The sequence below is a fragment of the Rousettus aegyptiacus genome, unplaced genomic scaffold (genome assembly GCF_014176215.1).
Source record: "Rousettus aegyptiacus isolate mRouAeg1 unplaced genomic scaffold, mRouAeg1.p scaffold_m13_p_11, whole genome shotgun sequence".
Lineage (NCBI taxonomy): Eukaryota > Metazoa > Chordata > Mammalia > Chiroptera > Pteropodidae > Rousettus > Rousettus aegyptiacus.
In genome coordinates, this window is record NW_023416286.1 from 72,797,607 (window position 1) to 72,822,519 (window position 24,913).

The 24,913-nt window shown below is 38.9% G+C and overlaps 1 long non-coding RNA gene and 1 pseudogene across 1 annotated transcript in view; both read left to right on the forward strand.

Moving 5' to 3' along the window:
• Nucleotides 1–24,913, forward strand: part of LOC118609392 — a 53,872-nt gene that overhangs the window by 20,992 nt on the left and 7,967 nt on the right. The window lies entirely within an intron of this gene.
• On the forward strand, nucleotides 13,550–13,667 carry LOC118609711 (annotated as a pseudogene).

Consider the following 24,913-nt stretch of genomic DNA (forward strand, 5'->3'; position numbering starts at 1 on the left):
AGAGCAGGGCACATAAACTATCGAATTCCATGGTTTTCCTTCCGCAAATGTTCCATTCTACATCTTATATGTATGTTCTAGCCAGCTGTCAAAAATCTTTATCAGAGACTCATACAAGATTTCATACTGGAAAATCACCAATTTTCTGATTTTTGCAGCTTCCGTAAGGGACTTGCTGAATTATGCACCCCATGTATGCCCCCAAATCTGGGGATACCTCTCTCATGATATAATGGGGCTCGGAACTACAAGGGTGATTTTATGCTGTGGTGCTTTGACCATATTTTATAGTATGTTCATTTTATTTTGTAGGAAATAGGTCAACTTATTTAAAAATTTAATATTTGAGGGAAGGGACTCAAAATTCTTTTTCCTGAAACTCTTTCTATATGTATCATTCTAGAAATGTTAAGGTCATTTTTCTGGAAGGAAAGCTCTAGTTGCAGGAATCTCCTTCACCCTGAACTTCAGAGCGAGCATACCATTCAGGCACTGTCCAAGAGACCTTTCTGTGATGATGGAAATGTCCTCTATCTGTGCTGTCCGACATTATAGCATTTGCCACATGGGGCTATTGAGCACTTGAAATTTGGCTAATATCACTGAGAAGCAAATTTTCAATTTAATTTAAGTTTACTTAAATGCAAATAGCCATGTACAGCAAGCAGCTACTATGTTAGATGGGTCGACTCTGTACCAACCCAGTGGCTATATAATCTGTCTTGTCAGTGATATCCTTGCACAGTTCAGTTTAGCAATATTTCCCCAGCTAGGAATGACCTGTAAGGACCCATATCAGTCCCACTGAGATGATTTAAAAGTTTTGCTGAAATTTTCCACAACATCAAGAAGCTGAATTTGGGGGCGAGACAGGTAGTCTATGGTGTAGATGAACATCGCACCGGAATTAGGACTCCTCTTGGTCAAACCCCTTCTCTTGAAACGATTATAAACATATCCGAAGGTTCCTCAATGTAAGGTAAGAGTAAAATAGAGCTCCTCACTCTTAACGCTGTGAATACTATGTTTATACTATTCATAACACCATGAAATCTGTCATCATCTCTGACTCAATCTCTCTCATTATTGTAACCAACAGAGCTTCCATCCAAGTCTTCTCTGTTCCTGACAGTGACTGAGTACAGGTCAGAAGTGGTCTATGCTATAGCCATTGGTGGTGCCAGTTGCTCCTTCCTCAAGGGTGGGCAGAGAGAGCTCCTACTCTAGATGGCCCTGCTAGGCCTCACATGACTCTTGTCCCCAACTGTAGTTCATTGTCGCAGAAATGGGTACCTACCTGTTCTAAAGACAGCCAGCCCACAGGTTGTTCAGAGGCCTATACCATGATCTGGTCCAACAAGATGAGCTGTGCCAACTCAACTTTCAGGAATGTGATTTGTGAATTGTAGTGATAGGGGAGAAGTCAGCCATGGGAGCTGAAACTAAAAGATTGTTTAGAGAAAAGCCATGGAGTAGTGTTTGTGGCGTGAAGATCAACAACTCAAAATCATGAGGAAGCATGAGGAAAGTAGGTATAAAGGCAAAAATTATGAGTAGGCAGGAGATACAGGCAGGAACAGATAAACAGGTTAGCAAACGAGGACTCACTCTCTAGCTACTGCAAATGAGACAGACATGAGAGGGTAGCACAGCCACATTGATGGCAAAGCCCAAGAACAAGAAGTACCAATTCCTGCTGCTGAGGCCCTCGGTGACTGGGCATCTAAAGGGCCCTGGCCTTCACGAGCCTGATCCTGTGGAGGCAGGGCCGATGCCTTCTCCCAGGTTCCCTACTATGGATCTATATTAGACAGGATTTTCTAGAGAAACAGAATTAATTATATATACAGTGTATTATAATTATATTTTTATATATTATTACATACTGTTATATGTCATATGTAAGTGGAGAGAGAGAGAGAAAGAGATTGTGGAAAGAAGAGAGAGAAGGATTTATTTTTAGGAATTGGTTTACATGATTGTGTGGACTGGAAAGTCTAAAATTTGTAGGTAAGAACTGATGTTGCAGTCTTGTGTCTGAATTCTGCAGGGCAGCAAGTCAGAAACCCAGGCAGGGTTTCTATGCTGCAGTTTGGAGGAAAATTTCTGCCTCCTTGGGAAAGCTCAGTCTTTTCTCGTAAGCCCTTCACCTGATTGGATGAGACACACTCCATTATAGTATGGCCAGTTGTAGGATTCCATTGCTTGGGCCTAAGTTTTAATATAGTCGTTCTCTATTGATTTAAATGTTAATCGCAACTAAAAAAATACCTCACGGCAATACCTAGAGTGGAGTTCCACCAAACAGTTGTATACCACAGCCTGTCCAAGCTGGCAGTTGTTGAGGCAACTTTAACCCCTGTACTTTTCTCAAGTGTTTTCAGCTAGTAAGTGTTGAAGAAGGTTTTGAGCCAACATTCTGACTCAAAACTTGTATTTTTAACTACTAAGACTTTAGATCATCTTGCCATGTATCTCCCATTTATTAATTCATTTTTTTTTTATTCAGGAACATTTATTGGGGACCTCCTAAATGGTTTGCATGATATTAGGTTCTAGGGCAACAGAAAGTAATAATTAAAATGTAGAATAATATACTTATTAAATATAATAATATGATTAAATACGACATCATATAACACATATATTAAATATATTTTAAATATAATTAAAATATAAAATCAGATCTAATATAATGATAGACGAGAGCGGAAGGAACAACGACTGTGGTTGGAAGGTGGGTTTTGGGAAGGTTCCCACCAGCATCACTGGATGTTGGATCTGAAGGATGACTCAGCGTTTACTAGTTAGGAGAGAGTAGAGAATGGTATAAGGAAGAACATGGGGTGAAGGGCTGCTGCAGGCAAAGGGACCGGCAGATACGGAAGCACACGGCCTGAGAGAAGAGAGCGCATCACTGAAATGTTAGCTAGAAGTCTAGATGTAAGTTCCTTGAAATAATGATGTGTTTCTTTCTTCCTTTCTCTTTCCCTCCTTTCATTCTCCCCCCTCCCCAATTTCATCCAGCCCTCAGCCACTTAATTGAGGTCTTATATATCTTCTATTCTTTATTAAAATTATTGAATAAAGGAGTGAATGACTGACTAATAAATATACATTTTATCTTGATAACTAAATTCTTCTAAAGTCTGGTTACTACCTACAGAGACCAAAAATAAACTGAGATCACAAATCTCACCCAGTACAATAATTCTTATTCTTTCAAATAATTTTCTTTTGATGATGACATTTTAAATTATTGTTGCCCTTTTCCCCTTCCTAGATAATTAAGAACTGTATGAATATTAACTATGTAGGCAGAGGAAGAGCTGGATAATTATATTAAAACTTAGGCCCAAGCAAGGGAATGCTGCAATTGGCCATGAAGGAACAGCTGCCACAAACAGCTCCTTCTGGCATTCAGTAATTAGGAAAAAGGAATCTTGGAGTTTAGTTTGAACAGAACCAGTGGGCCATCTGGAGGGCCAAAAGGCAAGACGGTGAATCGTGATGAATATTTCAAGAAGCAGTGTGTGCATCACACGTGTGTGAACATACATATTAGGAATATTTCAAGTCATAAATGTTTTTTTTATTATTTTATTTTTTTATTTAGAGGAGTTGTCAATACAGAACAGTGACATGGGATTCTTAGTTTAAATAACATTAGAAAGTTTCGATCTTTTAATTATTTATTTTAAAATTGATAAGGAACTGAATAACTTTGTTTAATTCAATATATTACCTAGAGGCAATCAGTAAAAAAATATAAGAATTTCCCTCATATCCCAATAACGTAGCATGTGACATAAACAGACACATATGCATACATACTATTTGACTGTGCAGAATGATGAAAATAACTCATACCTATAACTCACTTCTTCTAACTGTAACCTTATAGTAAAGAATAGTCCACAGGTTCATATGGGATTCAAAATTCTTCTCAAGTTGATACTTTTTAGGCTTTAAGTTTGAAACTTATATTGGCAATTTATGAAAAAATTCTTTAGTTTTTCTGAGCCATAATTTCTTCATCAATAAAATAAAAGAGCAAAGTAATTGATCTTTCATATTCATAGTTTTGTGTTCCTTTTATGAACAATAGAGTTCATATTTTTTTAAAAAAAGCACTTTGCAAAGTGGAAGACCTCATACATATAAGAATTAAAGCTAGCTTTTATTCATTTATTTATTCAATATTTTGAGCTTCTTATCATACTGCTCAATATGTATAATTATATGCTACAGATTATGCTAATTTCTGGAGCCACATTGATGAAGAAGACAGATTTTCCTGTCTGTGTGGTCTCTTTGGAAGAGATAAAAGCCATTGGAAAAATCTTATATGGTTCTATGTTACCACTTAATAGGTGTGTCATTTCAGGTAGATGTAGATTTAAAGGTAATAATATCTTTCAAGATTATGCCATAAGATGATTATGACAATCAAATGTGATAACTGTCGTAAAATGTATAAAGTGCTCTACTAACATGATCCTACTAAAAAATATCAAGTGAAGAGAGAAAAGAAATTGGATGAAGTTTGAATCATAGAAACATCCCCAAACTAAGGATAGCAATAAATGGAAAAAAGGAGACAAGAATAGAAAATTAAAAGTGAGGTGGAAAAATGAGAGAAAATAATACATGGAAAATATAAATAAATTGTACTAAAGTTTTTTTTTTCCAGATTTTACCTATTTCGACATGTTAAATTCACAGGTCTTATCCCAGCAATATTTTCTTCAAAATTTAAGTAAAAAGCACATTAAAAAAAGAAGAAATACAGAAAAAGAAAGAAAGAGGAAAAAAAGAAAGAACGGAGGAACAAAAAAAAGGAAGGAAGGAAGGAAGGAAGGGGGGAGAGAGAGAGAGAGAGAGAGAGAGAGAGAAGAAAGAAAGAAAGAAAAAAGAAAAGAAAAAGAAAGCTCTTCGATTCTTACATTCAAATTCTAAATTAGTTTATTTCTAGCAGAAAGAAAGATAGGTCAGTTCTATAAAAACAGTTTGCATTTGTGCTTTATCCTGAACCTCTTTATTCAGTGACTTCTTTCAAAAAGATCTTTGCTCAGAATGTGGGGAAAAAGGCAAGTGCTGTTGCAGAAGAAAGATTCTACCCAGTTGACCATAGATTTCTGCTTGTCCATGGGCGCACGCTTTCTGGCTAAGATGGACACCAAAGCCTTATGTTTCTAAAGAATAATTCTTGCTGGTCGATACATGTATGTTTCATTGGTTTTGTTGGAGGAAGTCAGACAAGATTAAAATGCTTTGGTGACGCAAGAACAAAGGTGAGGTAGGGAATCTGGCAAATATGGAGCAGTATATTTTCAGGGTGAATATCCTTTTCTTCTCAATTTTTGTAATTATTCTAGTCACTTTTGGGTTGAACAATCTAATCTTGTTCCAAGACTAGAAGGATAAATTGATATTCTCTTGACAGCATATAAGATATTTCAAGCCAAAACTATTTGGTTATTTTTATTCTGACATCTAGAGGAACTATCATTTTAATTGAAAAATGAATTAGTATGACACTGCATCTGAAGCTTTCGTGAAAGTAAAAAACTTGTTTGTGCGTAGTCATTTTGCTGGTATTATCTAGTCACCTCTCTTCTTTGGTCTCCAGCATCTTGGTTAATGCTTTATAGTCCTTTTAATTTAAACTCTAATTATTATCTGCTTTGATTCACTCATCAATCTCAAAATAGTTTGCTAAAGTGAAACCCTTGATATTTAGGGCGAGTTTTAATAATTTGTCTTCTGGAATGACTAATTTTTTCACTTCATTCACATATTTTAAAAAATGTTTATTTTTCAATTACAGTTGACATTCAATATTAAATTAGTTCCAGGTATACAGAATAGTAGTTAGATATTTATATAACTTACAGAGTGATCCCTCTGATTAGTCCAGTACCCACCTGGCACTATAAATAGCTATTATGATATTTTTGACTATATTCCCTATGCTGTACTTCACATCTCCTTGATTACTGGAGTGACTAATTTTAAATGCCAAGTCATATTTGCACTTTCCATGCATGCATTATTTTGTGACAGATTTTCTCTGAGCATGAAGAATTTCTTTTTAGAGCAAAAAACTTGAAGGAAACAGAGGTGCCAGGACCGAAGCATCTACAAGTAGATTGTCTGCAAGGGGAACAGCTTATCTTAAATTTATGCTGCCATCAAGAATGAAGATAGATAAAACCATCTTACATGGTCACTGTAGGGAGGAAAAGGACAAACAAATACCTATTGCTTTGTACTTCTTCTTGCATATCTTGCCAGAAAAAGATGTTCCTGGTCTAGTCATCTTCGCTAAATTTATCTCCAGAGGGACAATGCTGTTCAATCACATCTTTGTGAGATTTTACTCTGGTTTTCCAAAAAGAAAAATTGCTCAGTATGATAATGTTTCATTAAAAACAAAACAAAACAAAACAAAAAACAACAAAAAAACAAACAAACAAAAAACAATTCCAGGAATAGTCAAAAAAATTTTGGTCAGCAAGTGTTGCAGACCAAATCTTGGAGATTAAGTTGCCTAATTAGACAGAGAGGTTATAGAATCCTTGTCGGTGATGGTGGAACTATTTTTACTGTGTCATGTTGGAAAGTAGGTTCATGTTTACTTCAGAGAATAAAATGTGGAATACATACAGTTTTGTTTATGCTCAGCTTTTTCCTTTTAAAGTGAAAAGATAATCTTTCATGGAAAAATTTAAAAACATTAAATTAATTCTTGAGACATGCAGTGAAGTATGATTTTTTTTTTTTCTGTGGAGCACATGCATCAACTCTTTCTTTAGTCTATTTTGTTTTGCTAAATACACACACACACTGACACACACACACACACACGATCTGGTTTTTTCCCCCTAGTTTATTCCTCAAATTTTGAAGCTAATAGAAAAAATACCCATTCTCTCCTCAAAATTTCAGTGTAAGAAAAATATTGTCATAATTACATGCTACCCAGAAATAAACTGATTGGTAGTATCTGTGTCCCTTTGGGATTTAGAAGAATAAAACAGAAAGTTCTCTGTGTGTGTGTTTCCTCTTTTTTTTTTTTTGTATTATTTTGCATAATTTATTACTTGTAATTTTAAAACTGAAACTTATTTTAAACACGAATATCAAAAGTTAATTTACCTGTTAAGTTTTATGAGTCCCCAACAAATAACTAATGATTAATTTTAAGAGTGTTTGTAGTTTCAACTAATGGTCTCAACTTCTATGTATAACATATGAAAGCAGGATGAATAAAAATAAAAATAACCAACTGCAAGTTTAAGAGAGGACCTGCATAGAAAGATAAATATTTTTAAAAAGTTTAGTTAATGAATGAATAACTAGTGTACACCTGAAACTATTTAATATTGTACATTAGCTATATTTTAATAAAAATCTTTTTTAAAAGTTTAGTTAAAAATTAATTACCTGCCAATAATCATGATTCTCCAAGAAGTGTTGACAAAGATGCCTGCTCTCCATGGTAAATTAGCTGATTGTGACGGTGTTCTGTCCTTAGCAGAGGAAGTGGATAACCACAGTTACTTTTCTCCTGTGTTCTCAGTTGGATGTTATATGTGGTGTAGAACTTTAGAATGTTAGGCAGTCTGAAATATTAATAAGCAAGATGAATAGAATTTTACTTTATAAAAGAAATTAAATGCTCAGGAGTCAGTCATAGTTTGCTCAATCTCTTTTTTCTCAACCTAATAAATAGTCTATTTCCAAATTTTATAAACTTAGTGTTGAAGTAATAATCAGAGAAATGCTTGTAGATTATTTGTTGAGAAGGTTTTACTTTACCCAAAACTGTGAAAGGCTTTTTTTTTTTTTTTTTTTTTTTTCTTGAATCAAGTGCTGGGGCCTCAAAGTGATGTCATTTAGTTTGCGGTTTTTTGACAATGGACTTTCATATGAACGAGTTGGAATTTTTACACTGAAATTAGCCTTCTAATTTCATTATTACTTAATTATTTATCAAAGGAATCAGGACTAATAGAACTTTACCTTTTGCTATTATGTGCCTGAGTTTTTATTTTTGATTCGCTGTTAGAACCTCTGAGCTTCAAGTACAACTTCTGTGAATGGACACTTAGGAATGGAATGACATCCCACGGCAACTGGCGCTTTTCTATACCATTCTACAACTTTGTTGTAGTTTCCATCCATCATCTTAACTGAAATCAGTCTCATTTCTTTTCTTCCATTGTTTCTTTTATGGTTATAGACGTCAAGAATTTTAATGATTCGTAAATGATTTTCTAAACTAATGAAATAAGTAGATGTCAAACGTATTTTTCCACTTTAATGTTATCCCCTGAGCTTATTTTCTAGCTGTGCTAAAGTCAATTCTGGTTGGGTTCTGTGTTATTAGCATTGGTATAGAGCTCACCGAAATCTCGAGCTGTGGTACCCTGTCACCTGACTGGCGCTGCTTCTGCCAGGGGACCATGTGTCATAACTTGGTGAAGTTAAAATCGTATTTGTAGTATTAACCAGAAGATTTAAACCTAGAACTCTTATCTCCCCTTTCTCAGTTTTAGAAATTAAAAATTAAAGGCAGTCCAGATTTTTCTGTCTTGTCTTGTGTCTAATTTATTGTCTCAAGCGAGCCAATCCTCCCACCATTCGGAAAGAGGTTCCATTTTGGAATCTGGCTTCAGTCCTTCTGTGCACCCTAAGGCCATGTCACATCAGGTTACTTCACCTTTCCAAATGACACACGCTTCTCAGGGCTTTGATTTACTTATCTCCAATAGTTTCTACCAGATCAGTACTCTGCACTTGGTGACCACTCACGTCTTCACCGAAATTTCATATCCAGACATTTCCTTTCTTGCTATAGCCTCTGGCAAGGAGCATCTAGCTCTTTGTCCCATTAGGCTGTCCAGACTCTTGATTCCTCTATTGACAGAGAAAGACATTTTCTTCCTGTTACCCACTTTCTATGCTCAATTCTTTTTCTCAATCCATTTAGATTTTGTTTCATCACTCAGTATCTCTTCGACAGTATCGACTCTTTTGTCCCCCATGTGCCTCTTTCATATCTGCTTAGCAAAATCCAAAGCCTGGATGAATTCAAACATCATTCTTCCACACCCGAGACTGGCCAATTAGAAAATCTCCCCAAAAGTCAATTGGGGCCACCAAAAGTTTAATCTGTTCAACTGGATTCTCAGTACTTCTTGGCCTTGGCTCCTTGCCACAAGCAGGAATGCATCTTCATTTATTTGAGACTCCTTTTATGCCTCAGAAAAAGAAGTCGAGGCCTTTTTTATTTTTATTTTTTTAAATACATGGGTTTGCACATTTTTCAAGTTCCTCTTTAGCATCAGAATTTCAAATTGTAATTTTGAAAGATCCAGGGTAAATCCAGGCCCAATCTCCAACATGGTGGGAGGTCCTCAGGCAGTAATGCTGATGTTTGAAGTCTAATGAGAGGTGGCATAGTGATGTGTGGAGATTGTTCTGGTTTATGGTGGAGTCCTAGGTAGTAACTGCATAACAGGTATCTGGAAATGGGCTGGGAAAGTCATTGGTGTCTGGGCTTAATACAGAGCTTCAAGCCCAGTAAGGGAACAGAAAGACTCAGTCAGAAACCTAATTAGAAGGCCACACATGCTGTGCTCAGCAGTAGGGAAGGGTTAGTGTCAGAGAAGGGGACAGCTCAATTCACCCAGGCATACTAGATGTTATTTGTTTTTGTTTTTTGCCACAGGATTAATTTGTGAATTTACCCATTGCCTCCTTCGTTAGGAATGGTTTTGAGAAATGAGTGGAGCTGTGTATAGGTAGATGAGGCTGGTGAAACTCTAAGGGTGACAGTGATGGAGTGTCATCAGAGATGAGGCAAGAGAGTTAAACTGAGGTTCACCTGTAGAAAGCTTTGCCTCAGGGCCTTGCCTGAGAGAGAGTTTTGGAAGAGAGTGACCCAACTGTGGAATCAAATTGAATGGAAACTATTTAAATAAGTAAAAGTCAGCTATAATTTTTTTTTTCAATAATAGTATTGTATTCACATAAAAGGAATGGGAGGTAAGTTTTAAACCAAAGAGTAAACTCTAGGTTTGCCATGTGAGGATTGTGCACTTTAAGGACTTTTTAGGGCTGGGCATAGTGTTTTGGGTCTGTGGTCTCCTGGCTCTCTCTTCTACACACTTATCTTCTATTTTCAATACATTTAAGGAAAATAAACTAATTTTAGTATTAGTCTAATCAAATTACAGGAAGGCAGATCTGCTGCAATAACATAATATGGTATAACACAAAGCTTAACATATTTGTATCCTGCTTTAGACAACTATAATACAGTAATAGATAGTTACATAAAAAATCAATTGGTGGATAATTATTTGCTTTATAAAATTTTCATCATGAGATTCCTGTAAAAAAAAAACAACAATTTCCTTTAAGGCATTTAAAATCTAATTTGGTGTACTAAGATTCCATTTACACACACTTATCTTGATTAATAATCAAATGGGACTTATTAATAGGGATCAGTATACAGTTTTGAATTTAGGCTTAACAATTCAGTGTAAGGATGGAGCTGAGTGCTCTGGCTCTTCAGCAGATCAAGAGGCTAGCTTTATTAACTGAAATGTATGCGTAAGGTGACAGGGTGACACAGATGTCCCCAAATGAGAATGCAAACAAAGCCTCAGGTAATAGAAATCAAGGTCCAGAATGACAGTGTTAGATACATCACATCCAGGTACTTGCTGCCTCACTTTGCTGGGGAACCTGACAAACTCAGTGCCTATAGAGGCAGGTGGTGGGAATCATGAAGGAGCTCGGGCCCCGTCAAATTCATTAAGGACGAAGACATAGATGATGCTTGGTTTGAAGAAGAGAAGGTAGTGATGGTTCCTTAAAAAGTGTGATGGGTTGCCACATGGATGCCGAGTTGGATTTATTATTGTTTCAGCTTTAGAATTCAAAGTGGGAATTATAGGGATGCAGTTTTCTCTTCCTTGTGGTGTATTAAGGGTTTTGTTTCTTATTTTTAGAGGATTCTTGTATGAGATAAGTTAGACTGGAGGCTTTTATGGTTTCTTGCACTGACTGATTAGTTTAAATTTATTCCATCTGGTAAGCTATTCAACTGTGATTGTTATTTATACTTATAAATCACTTTTTATGTATTTGGAGCTCTTCTAAATACCGTACAAATATTAACTTATTTTAACAACTCCACAAGTTGTACAGATTTTTTTTTTTTTTAATAGATGTGGATACTGAGGCCCAGAGATGTTAAGTTGCTTGCACAGAGTAGCACAAGAGCCAGATCCTCACCCAGGCTGTCTGCCTCTATTTTAGAAATGTGTGTCTTGAGGATTACATTATATTTGAATTATGTATGTAATGGCTCCATTCTTAGAATATTATTGAGCTATTGTCCAAAAATGACTTTTATCTTTATTATGATGATGATTTAAAGTTTTTCTTATCTAGGAAGAGTTTCTGATTCACCTCAATTCACACATGCATGTTTTGCTAGAAAGCAAAAATATTGTTTTGTGTCCCCTGTGGTCTAAATCATTACCAAATAGTAATTTATATACTTTGAATATTTTTTCAGCTCCACCCCCTCCCATTTATAAATAATAGGGAATTTTAAAGGCAGTGACATGTCTCTCAATCGTTCCCTTCACAAGCTATGTGATTTCTTTATAATCACAGGGTCTTATGTTATATCTCTGTGACTTGGAAGAACTTTTTTTTCTTCTAAATTTTAACTTCCTGTCAGGGGTAATCTCAGTACTAGAGAGTGTATGGCTTATTAAACACAGAATGGTGTCTGCTGCTCCTTCAGCTCACAAACTCAAAAGCCTCATCTGTTCACAGACAGCTGTAATACACCCATAACAGCCTTCCCAGTGTTTATGTTTAGTTCATGAAGCAGAAAAAATGACAGGTTCTGTATCTTTCAAAATCTCTCCCCCCAAATGCTAGTTAATCCCCTGGCTTTCAAAGGCCAATAAAATTTATCTTTCTGCTGGCAGGAAGAATATAGTTTCTTTTTTTTTTTTTTTTTTTCCAGGCTTATGTAGATGCTATTTACTGACATTGCTTAGCCAAGATTACTATAATTTTTCATATGATATTAAACAGACAAACCCTTGTTTCCAGAATATGAACTGGTTTTATGAAGAAAAATTTATCAATCACCTAGTCAAAGTTTCAGTTTTTTCTTTTTTTATGGAAGTAGTTGAATAATTGTAGATCTGAAGAAGCACTCTCTTAAGTATATAGTCAATTTAAAAATAGTTTAATAATGTATTTGTTTCAGTGAACAATTTGATTGTCTAATAACACAAAGTGACAATGGGATATACTCCTTGGTAATGCTATTCATATATTATATAGCTTTTATCAGTTTTATTGTGTATACAGCTGTAACTAAACTTCACTAGAGAACAGGAAGAAGCTGAGGACCGATTGGGTAGAAAGGCCTTTTGAAACAATTGGGGGCTGGAAAAACTGGCCAAGATAATAAAACTGATATGGTAGAGAGACAAATGATGGAAAGAAGTAGGCCCCATTCTCAAGTTGAAGAAATCTGGCGATGTTTGTGCTGAGAGTAATGAGTGGCATCAATAACAGGTACACTGGTCACCCAGAATGTGGCTTTCTGGAAGGCAAGAAATGAAAAGCCTGCAGCATGAGCAGCTGGAAGTGGGATCGGCACCTGGGATCAAAAAGATGGACTGGAGAAGACCTGGCATGAAGGGCTTCCTGGGTATTTCCAGGATTCAGCTTATGGTGAGAACGGCTGAACAGATAGAAGCACTAGCATCAAGGACCTATTTTTACCCCAGGAAAAGAAATAAGGCTCAGTGGCATTGGGTGCAGATGAGTGCTGCAGGCCGATATCTCTTGGATAGTTTCCAGAGCAAGGTAGAGAGTCTGTAAATGTCTGAGACAGGAATGCTTTTGTCTGCATGTGTTAGAAAACCTGAATATGATGTCTTAATTGTAAAGGGGTTTATTTTCATACATGATGAAAAAAAATCTGTGGGCGGGTTGTTGCTGGCACTGGTTCAAGGGCTCAGCAATGTTAGTACTGACATCTCTGATTCTTCTAAAATTTCTTTCTGGGAAGTAAGTCTCTTGCAGCCCAGCCATCATTTCATCAGGGAGGGAAAGGAAGAAGTCTCTTCTTGCTGTGCTGTGTCATGTGGACATTCCAAGTTGGAAGAGGACTGAGGAAAGAGGCCGGAAGTAGGGGGTTGGGTCATTTTACCAACAGCATCTGCCACATCATACTTTTCTGCTGACTCTTGTAATGCAATTTCTCGAGAAGAGATTTTTTATTTCCTTGTATTTCAAACACTTCAAGAAATGCTAGAAAAGGAGGGGGTGAGTGTGAATATGAAATGCCCTGTGATAGTCTATGAAACTACTTTCTGAGAATTAATGAGATTATCAAATTATAGTACCTTATAATTATGATAATACCAATAATAGCTAGCACACATAGGTTCCAGTGTGTCAAGCTCAACCTCTAATTTAAATGCGGTATATTGCCTACGGCCATGCCACCCTGAACAAGCCCAATCCTGTCTGATCTCGGAAGCTAAGCAGGGTCAGGCCTGGTTAGTACTTGGATGGGAGCCATCTAGGAAGACTAGGTGCTGTAGGTGTAAAAAATAAAAAATTAAAAAAAAGGGGATTGGAAGCTGACAAGGTCCTTGCAATCTGCGAGGGTTAAAAATAAAAATAAATAAATAAATACTGTATATTAATTACTTTAAAAAATCTTGTCAGCAACATTAGGAGATAGAAACTAGTATTATTATCCCCATTTTGCACATTGGGTAACTGAGACCTTTGAACTATTAAGTGATCCGTTCAAGGTCATCTAGCTAGTAGGTGGGGAAACCAAGAGTCACCAGTTGCAGTCTGGCCCTAGGACCCATTCAATTCACCACTGTTTTACTCGCTTAAAAAGAATTTTTTTTCTAAAATATCACACTTACCTCTTTAATATTATTCTATGTTTTATTGCGTTATTTTTATTTTTTTAATGAATCTGTAATTCTGTGGTCCTAAAAAGACTAAAAACAATGTAAATATGAACATATGACCCGTCTCCAACTAGTAGCAGCACTGCTAGGGAAATAATATTTGTGCCAGCGAGATGAAAAAATGAGAGAACGCGTCTGAATACAGTGAGGCTGGCAGGGGAAGTCGGGAGTAATCTAGTTTCACCCACTTTGAAAAGTCTGGCCCAGATTAGAACCATTAGGGAAATCAGCGTGCAGGGTTCAGGTTGGAGACATGACATATTTAAAAGGAGGCAGCTGACTGATTCCAGATTATATATAACCTTGGGTATAAAACCTGCCTGAGCCAAACAGAATTACTTCCTGCTGGTGTTTTTCTTCTGTGCTAATGGTTTTGAACATCTAGACTACACAATTTATTTTTTTATGCTGAGGCAAAATTTCACAAAATGGCAACATTTAAACCAACCAGCTTCTCACCTATCAAAATTGAATAAAAATTGAGGTGTGTGTGTGTGTGTGTGTGTGTGTGTGTGTGCGCGCGCGCGCGCTTGTGTGTGTAAGTAAAAAGCAAATAACTGAACTGGTTGGTTGCAAATGGAAAGAAAAACTAATATTTTAAAATAAAATACGAAGAATAAAAAAATAATAAACACATACATTTTCCCAATGTCATGAGTTATAATTGGGGGAAAAATATAGTTTTCTGGAAAGAAAAGTTAACTAGGAATGAGAAGAAGCAGGCTCCTGTCCCCAGTTGGCCTATAATTCTATGGCACTTTTAATGCTCTTTCATTTTATTACTATGCCTTGATAGCACTGTGGTATTTGTCATGTGATACAGTTTATTTAGTGCCTTCTGGGGGACAGATCCATGTCATAGGTCCATAATTTTCTTGGCTATTTGAAATCAGAACAGAATCTTGGTTGGAAGGGATTTATCTTGGAGATCATTTTCTCCTATATCTATCTGTGGAGACGATCCTCGAAATGTTTGAATCTATCCAAGTAGCCATGTTGACAAATATTCAATGGCATTTAATATAGTTGTGATTCGCGTAGAATCTAAGCGGTTTTTACTTTGCATATCAGATCTGGGAAGCTGTAGGAAGTCTTTCAAGCCTAGACAGTCTCCATTTGCCTTTAAGATAAAGTCCAAGGTCTTTTCGGCCCAAGCTTATCAACTAGCAAGAGGTCAGTACCTCTGTGGAGGAAACCTCATTCCTTCCTGCCTCTTACTCTGCAGAGCAATCTAAGCCCCTTCAAGTATTTCCTTCTCTTACATGCTTCCCCCTCACTGGAATATTAATATTCATCTTTCACTTGGCTAATTCCTTTGCTAATTCTGAGGCTCAGTTCAGGCATCACCACCTCCAAAGGCCCTCCTTGATTGCTTCAGGTTGGGCTAGGCAGCTCTTCCTTGTGTTCTAATAATACCCTCTATATGTAGATTCTAGTCTTGTATGCTCCACATTGTGTTAAAATGATCTGTTTATGTCTCCACCCACTAGACTGTGAGAAATTTGTTGGAAGGACATGTCTTAGTCATCTCTGTATTTCTGGGGCCTATTACAGGACACATCGTTAACTCTCAATAATATTTGTGAACTTTATGAAGGTTAGAAAAATCACTGCTGAATTTTCCTACTGCAATATATGGGGTCATTCCATGCAGGAGTGGTATGTAATGAATTTTGGGACTGCCGATACCCTGGTAGAAACCCTATATGCAGGAGCCTTATGTGCTTTATTTGTACATCATAGGCCTGGGGTTGGCCACCAATGCATTTTGGTAATGGCAGCTGTTGGTAGCTAAGGGATTTTATTTGATTAGTTGTCCTTAGTAACAATAATATGAAACTTACATTCTTAGTCGATACCTGATATTATGTTGTCTTGCTTTCATTTTTGATATTTATTTTCTCTAGTTATTTAATACAGTCCATTACCTGTTTATATAGCATGTTATTTTACAACTTTGTTCATTTCAGCATATTGGAAGTTTTAATACTGACAAAGCTTAAATGTTGTAAAACTTTTGCCAGCTTCAAGACTCAGATTCATAAGTTTTGTATATTATTTAGTTTGCCATCAGAGATCTAAGTCAAAGCCAAATACCAAATATTTATTGAATTTATTACGTGCAAATCCCCTTGGCAGATACAAAGGCATGTAGGTGACGGAAGACAAGGCAGGAGTACTCAGAAAGTTAAGGGTGAAATAACAGTTAAATAATAAAACAAGAGTAGCCACAACGTTGGAGGAATACGCAGCTAGATAAGTGCTAGAACATTAGAGGCAGACGAGAACTCCGGGGCTGGGGGCATCTGCAAAGGTTTTGTAGAGGAGAGGCTCAGCTGGGACTTCGAGAAGTGGAAATGCTGCTTTTAGGCAGAATGGAGGGGAGAGAGCTTTGCAGCTGTTGGAGAAAAGGGGGGTTGAAAGAGCAAAGCAGAGGTGGTTCCATTTGGTGGGAGCACAATATTCATGGAGAGCTAAGACCAGGCAGGGACAGTCTTGAAAGAAGTTACTTTAACACCCAGACTCATAAAACAAGTTTACCAGGTAGTGCTTCTCAAGCTTAAATGTAGCTATAGTTCTTCTGAAGATCTAGTTAAAATGCAGTTTCTGATTCCGTTGGTCTGGGGTGGGGCTGTAGATTCTACATTTCTAACATGCTGCTAACCCATGGGCCTCACCTCCAATCGCAAGGGATTGGAGGACTAGGTGAAAAACTGTGAAGATTTAATTGGAAAAATGCCTAATGACATTCTTATTATATAACCAACTATTTCAGGGTTTTACATAGCACTTCGGAGGCGTGAAAGAGTTATCGTTTCCAAAGGTGCATAATATCCAACCAGGGAATCTCACAGACAAAATCAATGTTTAGCGAGCAATGATGCAGTTCCATGGAAGGTAGAGAATTGGGTTTTTGGTTTTTTTTTTTTTTTTATAAAATATCATTATAAAATAATTTTACTGAATATGAGGCAAAATTAAAAACCTGAAGCAATTACTTGTTTAAATCAAACTGGGATGGTTTTTTAGTATTTGTCTATCAAAACAGTCATTATTAAGCAATTATTTTTTACATGCTCAGAACTGTAGATTTTCGGGGGCTTTGATCATTAACCTGGGCTCATTCTTGAGCTACCTGTAGTGCTTACATAATACTCTTCTACCCCAGACCAACAAAATCTCTGGGCTGGCACCTTGGGGTTAGTAATTTTTAAAGTCTTCCAGAGGATTCAAATGTATGTCCAAGATTAAGACCTACTGGTTTAACTGGTCAGCTTGTCTAACACCTAATTAAAGTGCTGGAACTGGGGTTTTGACTGACATGCTGTGGGCTTGGTAGGGTTGAAACCAGAGTCGGTGCTCAGAATCAGTCTGAGAGCCTAGAGGCAGAGTGCCTGGGACCCCTTGCCGGTGGTCCTGGGTCACTGGCGAAGCTGCAAACAGACAGGGGTGGTATGAGAGGTGTGCTGGGGATCGGTGGCTTTGGTAACTAGGGAAACAGGCAAGGTAACCAGAGACATGGATGTGGGAGCAGTTGCTAGGAAGAGGCAGAAGTATCCCGGCAGATGGTGCCTGGCATCTCCATGGCATGGAAGTGTTTTTAACAGGTGGAGCTTGTTCTTGCAACACAGAGTCGTCTAACTGCCATCCTGGGTGGGCAGTTCAGAGGACACAGAGCCCTTTGCTATGGCCAGGCAGCATGAAGATCAGGCCTGCAGACGCAGAACAAAGAGAAGCTTCCAGGGGGTTTTACAAAGTGAAAGAAGGTGCTAAAACAGGCAGAGACACCCAATACAAACTTCACACACTTTCTAATCCTCCTTAGTGGCACCGTGGTGAAGTCTCAATGCTCGATGCTGTGCCAGTATATGGTCATCCATAAAACGCAGATCTTGGTGTCCCGATTCTTGCCTCATACTTATATCAAATATGAGCTGATTGTGTAAGGTCTTCACCAAAGATGTAGCTTAGGTTTTAATGAGCTTCCTATTAAAATACATCTAGCTGAGTGACTTTGGTACCAATACAAGTCTTTCAAAACAGAGTGAAACTGGATGGCTTAGTTCGATTCTTTGCTTTTTAAGTATAAACATCTTATTTCATATAAGAAATAAGTTTTTCTTATTTTTAAAAGACTAATGGTGGAAAACATTTAAACATTCTCATCTACCAGCATCGACATCCTTGAAGTAAACTTGAGAATCCGGACTCAGTTTCCAGCTGCATCTGCACGTGTGGCGATGACTCTACCCCTGTTGGAATGAGAGGGGTAGAGATGCTGCGGAGTAGATCTGACGCATTGGTTCCCCTCTGGGGTCCCAAATATAACAAATAAACAGGCAGAAAAATAATGAAAAGCACTCTCCCTGCTGTGGAGGAGTGAGGAGTAAGGCAAACATAAATTATTATCCGTTCTCAGTTTGAGATAGAAATAGGCACAGGAGAGACCATTTTTATTCTTGGCAAAAGGCTCCGGCTTGTCAAATGAGTTTTTCGCAGCGATTCATTTGAGCCCTCCTCACGTGAGACCCCAGATCTGACATCTTTTATGGCAGGAGACAATACTCAAGACTTTGGTTTGGTGCAATGACTGTGGCTGGGACTAAGCTGCAGCGGCCACTCCACTCCCTGCCTTCGTCCTCAGGTGTGTAGGTGGCCTCAGGGGCCTGGGCAGGGTCATAGCACGGGCTTGCTGGATGGGGCGGGGGTTGGGAACGAAACAGGTAGGCATCAGTGCTGGAGGTCAGTTTTGATGAAAAAGTTTAAGGATGAGAAGAAAAATAGGTGAGGATTTGGCAAACCATCAGCCTCTAACTTTGCTATTAAATCTACAGCCATCTGTAAACTCGGTAGTTCCTTGGTGATGAGGCTTTGGCTATGTTTTTATTTTTATAAATCCTCCCATAATGGGGAAGAACAAAGCCATTTGAAACAATTATCTAGCAAAATATTCCAAAGGTGTGGGTCAACTGCTTTTTTTAGAAACTAGCGCTTCTGCCACGCAGGCCCAGACAGAGCCAGACTGCGGAGGACACATCTGTTATCACTGCTTCCCCTTCGACTTTTGTCAGAAGCACTAGGCGCTCCTTATCAAACTATGTTACACCGGATAAGGTGTGAATGACTGAAGAGTTCAAAGTGTCTTCTCTCCTGGGAACACGTTTACAGGAATCCAAACCTTAGGTCACGGGTTAATTCAAGATCTGACTAAGGGGGCTTCAGCTCTGCTGGCTCCCCACTCCTATGAGCTGGAAAACTCAAAAGGTGGGTGGGAGGTCGTGATACAAATGTATGCTTTTCGTTTAAATGCCAGAGTCTTTGTGGATTACGGTGCCATTTTCCTTTCCCTTCTTGTGCAAATGGAGATGTCTCCCCCCTCCCCCCACCCCTACTCCCCTAGTCAGGGCTTTGAGAGACTGGGCTCTTTCATGTAACAAATCCAGCAATCCCTCTCTGCCTGAAATGAGGCAGTGGATCCCTGAGAACTTCAGGGCTTCAGGAAATGTATAAACCCCTGAAACTGCAGGTAAACATCTCTTATTTTTCAGAGAATTGATTAGATTTATTAGATTTTCAAAAGGTTCTGCAACACTCTCCACACCTCTCTCTGTTTCCCACCAATGTCACAGAGACCCCACAGCGGCATTTCAGGAAGCAGGTAGAAGAAATTACGTGAAGTCTCCGAGGTCTTCTTTGTGCACGGATCACATGGGTCTGTGGTCAGGTCCTGCCAGTACCTACCAATGCACAGCCGTCCATTAACATCCCTCTGCAGTTCTCTATCAAGTGTAGAGTCAGCAGTAACACGGTGAGCCTCTTCATTGAGCTTCACAGCAGCCCTGGGAATCCCCAGATTGATGTCTGAATTATTCAGCAGTCTTTCAGTTGCAACTTGGTTTAAACAGAAGAGAATATTTATGGGCTCACATAAATGGGATATTTTGGAGAATGAAGTGGACTTCAGGGATGATTCAGCTAATGTCATTAGGAATCCCTTTCCCTTTCAAAGATAAAGGTGACTACCAAGACCGCAGGATTTCATTTACCAGTTTAGTAGCCATGATGTAAAAATTTTCCTACCCCCCCATCTCCCCTCCTCCCCCGTCCTCCCTCTCTTCCTCTCTTCCTTATCTGATAGCACTAGACTGTGTCCTAGAGAATACTCTTATCAGCATTGTGTCATCTATGATTGCTTCATTGTGGATAGGGGAATTCTGATAGTTAAGGCTTGGGTGACGTGCCCGCCTCTGGAACTGGGGGGAGATGGTCAATTTTTCTTGAAACATATGAACTGGTTTCATGAAGGGAAACTAGTGCCGTTACTGAAGGAATGGGAAGGATGCTGGCCAGGGGGACAAAAATTGTGGATATCTACCCTAAAAGCCTTCCAACTCAAGTATATTCACTATTTTAGAGATAGAAAGGATCCTAGAACACCTATAGTCAAGAAGGGATTTATGAGTCCCTGAAATTGTATGAAAACTAAGTCTAGCCCATTTATAAAGAGGCAGCTAATTACAGAGAGGAAAATCCATAGCTTTACCTGCATCTCAGCTAAGAACTGTTGATGGAGTCTCTACATTTTTTAGACGAGGAAACTGAGAGCTCAGAAATACCAGGTGACTTACCCTAGAGACACTGTCTAGCACTTATTGACAACCTTGGGGTTTTCTAGCAGAGGATTCAGTCTCTGGACCCTCTACTGATAATTGGCTTCTTGGAGCAAATGTATTTGGACAGCACTTCACACAGCATTCACTCCTGGAGATTCACTGTGCATTTAGCCGTAATAGAAGCTTGGAGAAATCTTATGCTAAAGAAGTAGGTTTAACTCTGTTTAACCCAGAAACCTATTTGGATACTTTTTTTCATGAGCCACTTGTAACGCTCTTCGGGAATCTCTGGTGTAGCAGTTTTCCTCTCCTTTAGGCTGTATAATAAATATCCCTTGGGTCCTTGTCAGGGATCCAGGACACCTACTTTTGCTTCCTGTGTTTCTGGTTCAGTTTCAGAGATTCCGGGACACCATCACTTTTCTAACTTATGGAAGCTTCTCCCCACTACACTCTCCTGAGTTTTATTACACCTCATTGGCCGCAGCAAAGCGCAAGATGAACGCTTCCAGCTCAACCCAGGAGGGGCAGGATGGCCATAGCTCGGTGCCAGGCCCTCCATGGGCCGTGGTAAGTGCCCTGTGCTTGGAACGTAGGCAGTGTCTTCAGGGTTGTTCCGTACATACTTGTGTGGTTGGAGAAGCTGGTCCTGATCACTTTCCTTTTCTATCCACCACCCACTCCCTCCTGGACTCTCCCCTTCAGCATCTCCCTTGCTGGACAGATCTGTAGACCTTTCTCCTCTCCCATTACTGTGTGTTTAATCAGTAAAGAACAATGATGATGATAATAATAATAATAATAATAATAATAATAATAATAATGGCAGTCAGTATTTACTGGGAGCTTACCATAGCCCTTGCACTGTTTTGAGCATTTTTGCTATATCGATCATTAACTTCACAACATGATGTGCTGGGTACTATTCTATCCTCACTTTATAGAGGTGGATTCATACTACGTTTTACAGGGATTTGCAAAGCTCTGAGGATATAACAGAGAACAAAACAAATATTAGCCTGTAATTGGATTTATTCTCTTGAGACAACTGACTAAAATGACCACCAGGTACATTAAGTGAAAATATTTGCGGGCACTGAGGACACCCTGTTTCCTCCCCCAAAAGCATTCTGCTTTTATTAAATGCTGTTGGAGGCCAGGATGTCTTTAACTTAAGAATAATCCAAGTGATGAGGGTTTTTAGACCCTAAATGGGGGTGATGGGGAGATGACTTTGGACTAGCAAATGTTTTCCAGACCATGCATACATACGCCTGCCTAATGTGGGGCTATCTCTTATAGCCCATTCATCTCTTCGTTTTTTCTATTTGGGATTTCTAGAGTGGGAGAATCAAGTTTCTTACAGTCGAAACAGAGAGAGAGACAATGCTCACAGGTCTATTTGTCAACACTTGTGACATGTAACAAAACTTAGGAACTCTTCTTAATTCCCTGGTGTTTCTTGGCCGGGGCCAGTTTGAGGACACATCGATGTGTCTCTGCTCACATATGCGTGCACTGTCTACACTCCTTCCTTTATGGTCTCTTTGTTCCACAGAAGAGGGGAGGGAAGGGAGGAGCATCTGGGTAGCACAGGGCTCATGAAGTGAGGCAGGGAGTGGGCGTGGGGAGTATGTAAATATAGACCAGGAGAGGACGAAGGTGGTCGCAGTGGCCAGTGCCAGAATGGGGCAGAGAGGAGTTAGGAGGTTTCTAAGTTATAGACTTACCTCTGCTTTATCTCAGTGGATTGTGGTATATAACCCATATTCCAGTAACTGGTAAAACAGAAATTGTACTAGAAATAGCTGACTGATGGTTCACTATGGAGGAAGGGTGTTAGGCTGCCACTTCTAAGCAGAAAATTAAGGGGGGTATTATGGGTTGAATTGTGTCCCCATAGGAAAAGTTATGTTGAAGTCCTAACCCCAAGTACCTCAGAATGTGACCATTTTTGGAAAGAGAAACTTCAGAGAATTAGGTTAAAATGAGATTTTTCTGGGGGGGGGGGAGGCTAATCCAATAAGACAAATATCCTTATAAAAAGGGGAAATGGAACACAGAGACAGACATGCAGAGAGGGAAGACTCTGTTTAGAGACACAGGGAGAGCGCCATGTGAGGGTGGAGGCAGAGGTTAGAATTATGCTGCCGCAAACCAAGGAAAGTCTGAGGCTACCAGCAGCTGGAAGAGGCGAGGGAGGATCCTTTCTCTACAGATTTCATGGCCTCGCATGGCCAAGCTGACACCTTAATTTTGAGCTTGTTGCCGACAGAACTGTGAGACAATAAACTTCTGTTGTTCTAAGTCACCCAGTTTGTGGTTCTTTGTTATGGCAGCCTTAGGAAACTAATACCAAGGGGGAAGCTAATTACATTTGCTGAGACTTCCTACGGCCCTGCCAGCCACTGAGATAAGGGCATTCAAATTCAGTGCTTCTTTGTGTCCCCATGGGAGGTAGGCATTGTTATGATACTGAGGTTAAGGAATTGCTCAAGGACATATAATAAGTGTGCAGCAGAACCTGGGGCTTCAAACCAGCTCCTCTCACCACACCACAGCTCTCAATCTCCTGGGCAGCGGTAATGGAATTGTTGGTTAACCTGGGAAGTTTTCAATTTTGGGCCACCCTGGGAATTTGGTCTGAGACTTTACTTATTAACTATCACAACGCTCTCACCGGCCTCCCTCTCCTATGTTCCTCTGAAGTTGTCATCCTCTGCTCTGTTACAGTAAGTTGAAAAATCTCTGCTCTACTTTGTTACAATTTTTCATGTCTATCTATCTCCACACCTATCTCTCAGGGTTTAGTATCTTCTAAATCAATTCCTAGCCTGAGGCAGGCCACGAACATTTCAGAAAATGTCTAGGAAAAGAAAATTTTGATTTGGGAAACACAACGATAAACTATTATATCATGGTTCTCTTTAATAGCTTTGTTATTCTTTGTACTAATATCTAAACTCCTAAGGGAGCTATTTCATTGTAGGGAAAACTAACCTGAGATGGAGAAACCTAGGGTCATCAGCTTCAGTATCTTCATCAGAAATAATTGGTTTACTGCATTGAGCCTGGTTCTTTCCTGGGAACGGAAGGCAACAAATTAAATAGGCAGGACCCTTATTTGCATATGAATTTTAATTATTTAATAGCTTTAAATCCCATGAACAGTTTAGACTAAAGAAAGTAAATATACAATAAAGAAGTGAAACCCGAATTTTAAAATTAATAGAAACAGGGGTAAAACGTTTGAATATATATGTCAGGGTAGAAAGAAAATACCGAGCGCGCATATGCTAAGCGTCTGAGTCCGATAGGGAGAGAGGAACTGCAGTCAGTCGAACATGGAAAGTTTAATACAAAGAATCGTTAAAGGTAGTGGGATTGCAGGAACAAGGAGATACCTGGGAAGAAGTAAAGAGAACTCTGCAGAACATGACAAAAGTGAAGAAAAAGGGAAACCACCGTCCATAGGACTGAGCTGGAAGGAGGCGGCTTCCCCTAGCGCTGAGGTCCCGACCGCGTCGGAGAGGGAGTGGCTGTGGCTGATTGGATGGCAGAGAAATCACGGTGATGGGTGTTGCTAGAATCATCTAGAGATGGTTTGTGAAAATGTACTTTAAAAATTTTGGAATGTACTCTTTCTGCAGAAACCATGATTAAGACTGCAATATAAAACAGAGTGTCATGGTCCCTAGGTAGTAGTTAATGGCACTGCTTTTGCAGCTAGCTTGCCTGGGTTGATTCCCGGGTCTGTCCCTTACTCTCTGGGTGACACCAGTGGAGTTACATAGCCTTCCTATCTGTAAACCGAGAATAAAATTGTTTACTTGGTGTAGTTGCCCTAAGGATTTGTGGGCTCTCGGAATGTACCTAACACTTAATCAGCTCGATTCAGATAAATATTGGACCAATGTTCCCAGATTAATGAGAGCTGCTGAGATGTTATCTCTGTTTCTGCCAGCATGCTTGCTGGAGAAGAATCAACTGCTGACTTCTTCCTGTCTGGCTCCCTTAAGAAAGATGCCCTACTTAAGGAAATGAACAAGTGTCAGCATGTGGAGCAGGGCCATGCTACAAGCAAGGGCATTCGAAGTCACTGCGATAGGTAAAAACTCTATGGAGTAAAGTAAATCTAAACTCACATATCTTGGCTACCTATAATGTGCAAAGCCTTATGTGAGATGCTATGGGAATTCTAAGAAGTCTATCAAAGAGTCTCTACCACGAAAGTTTTTAGTGGCTAAT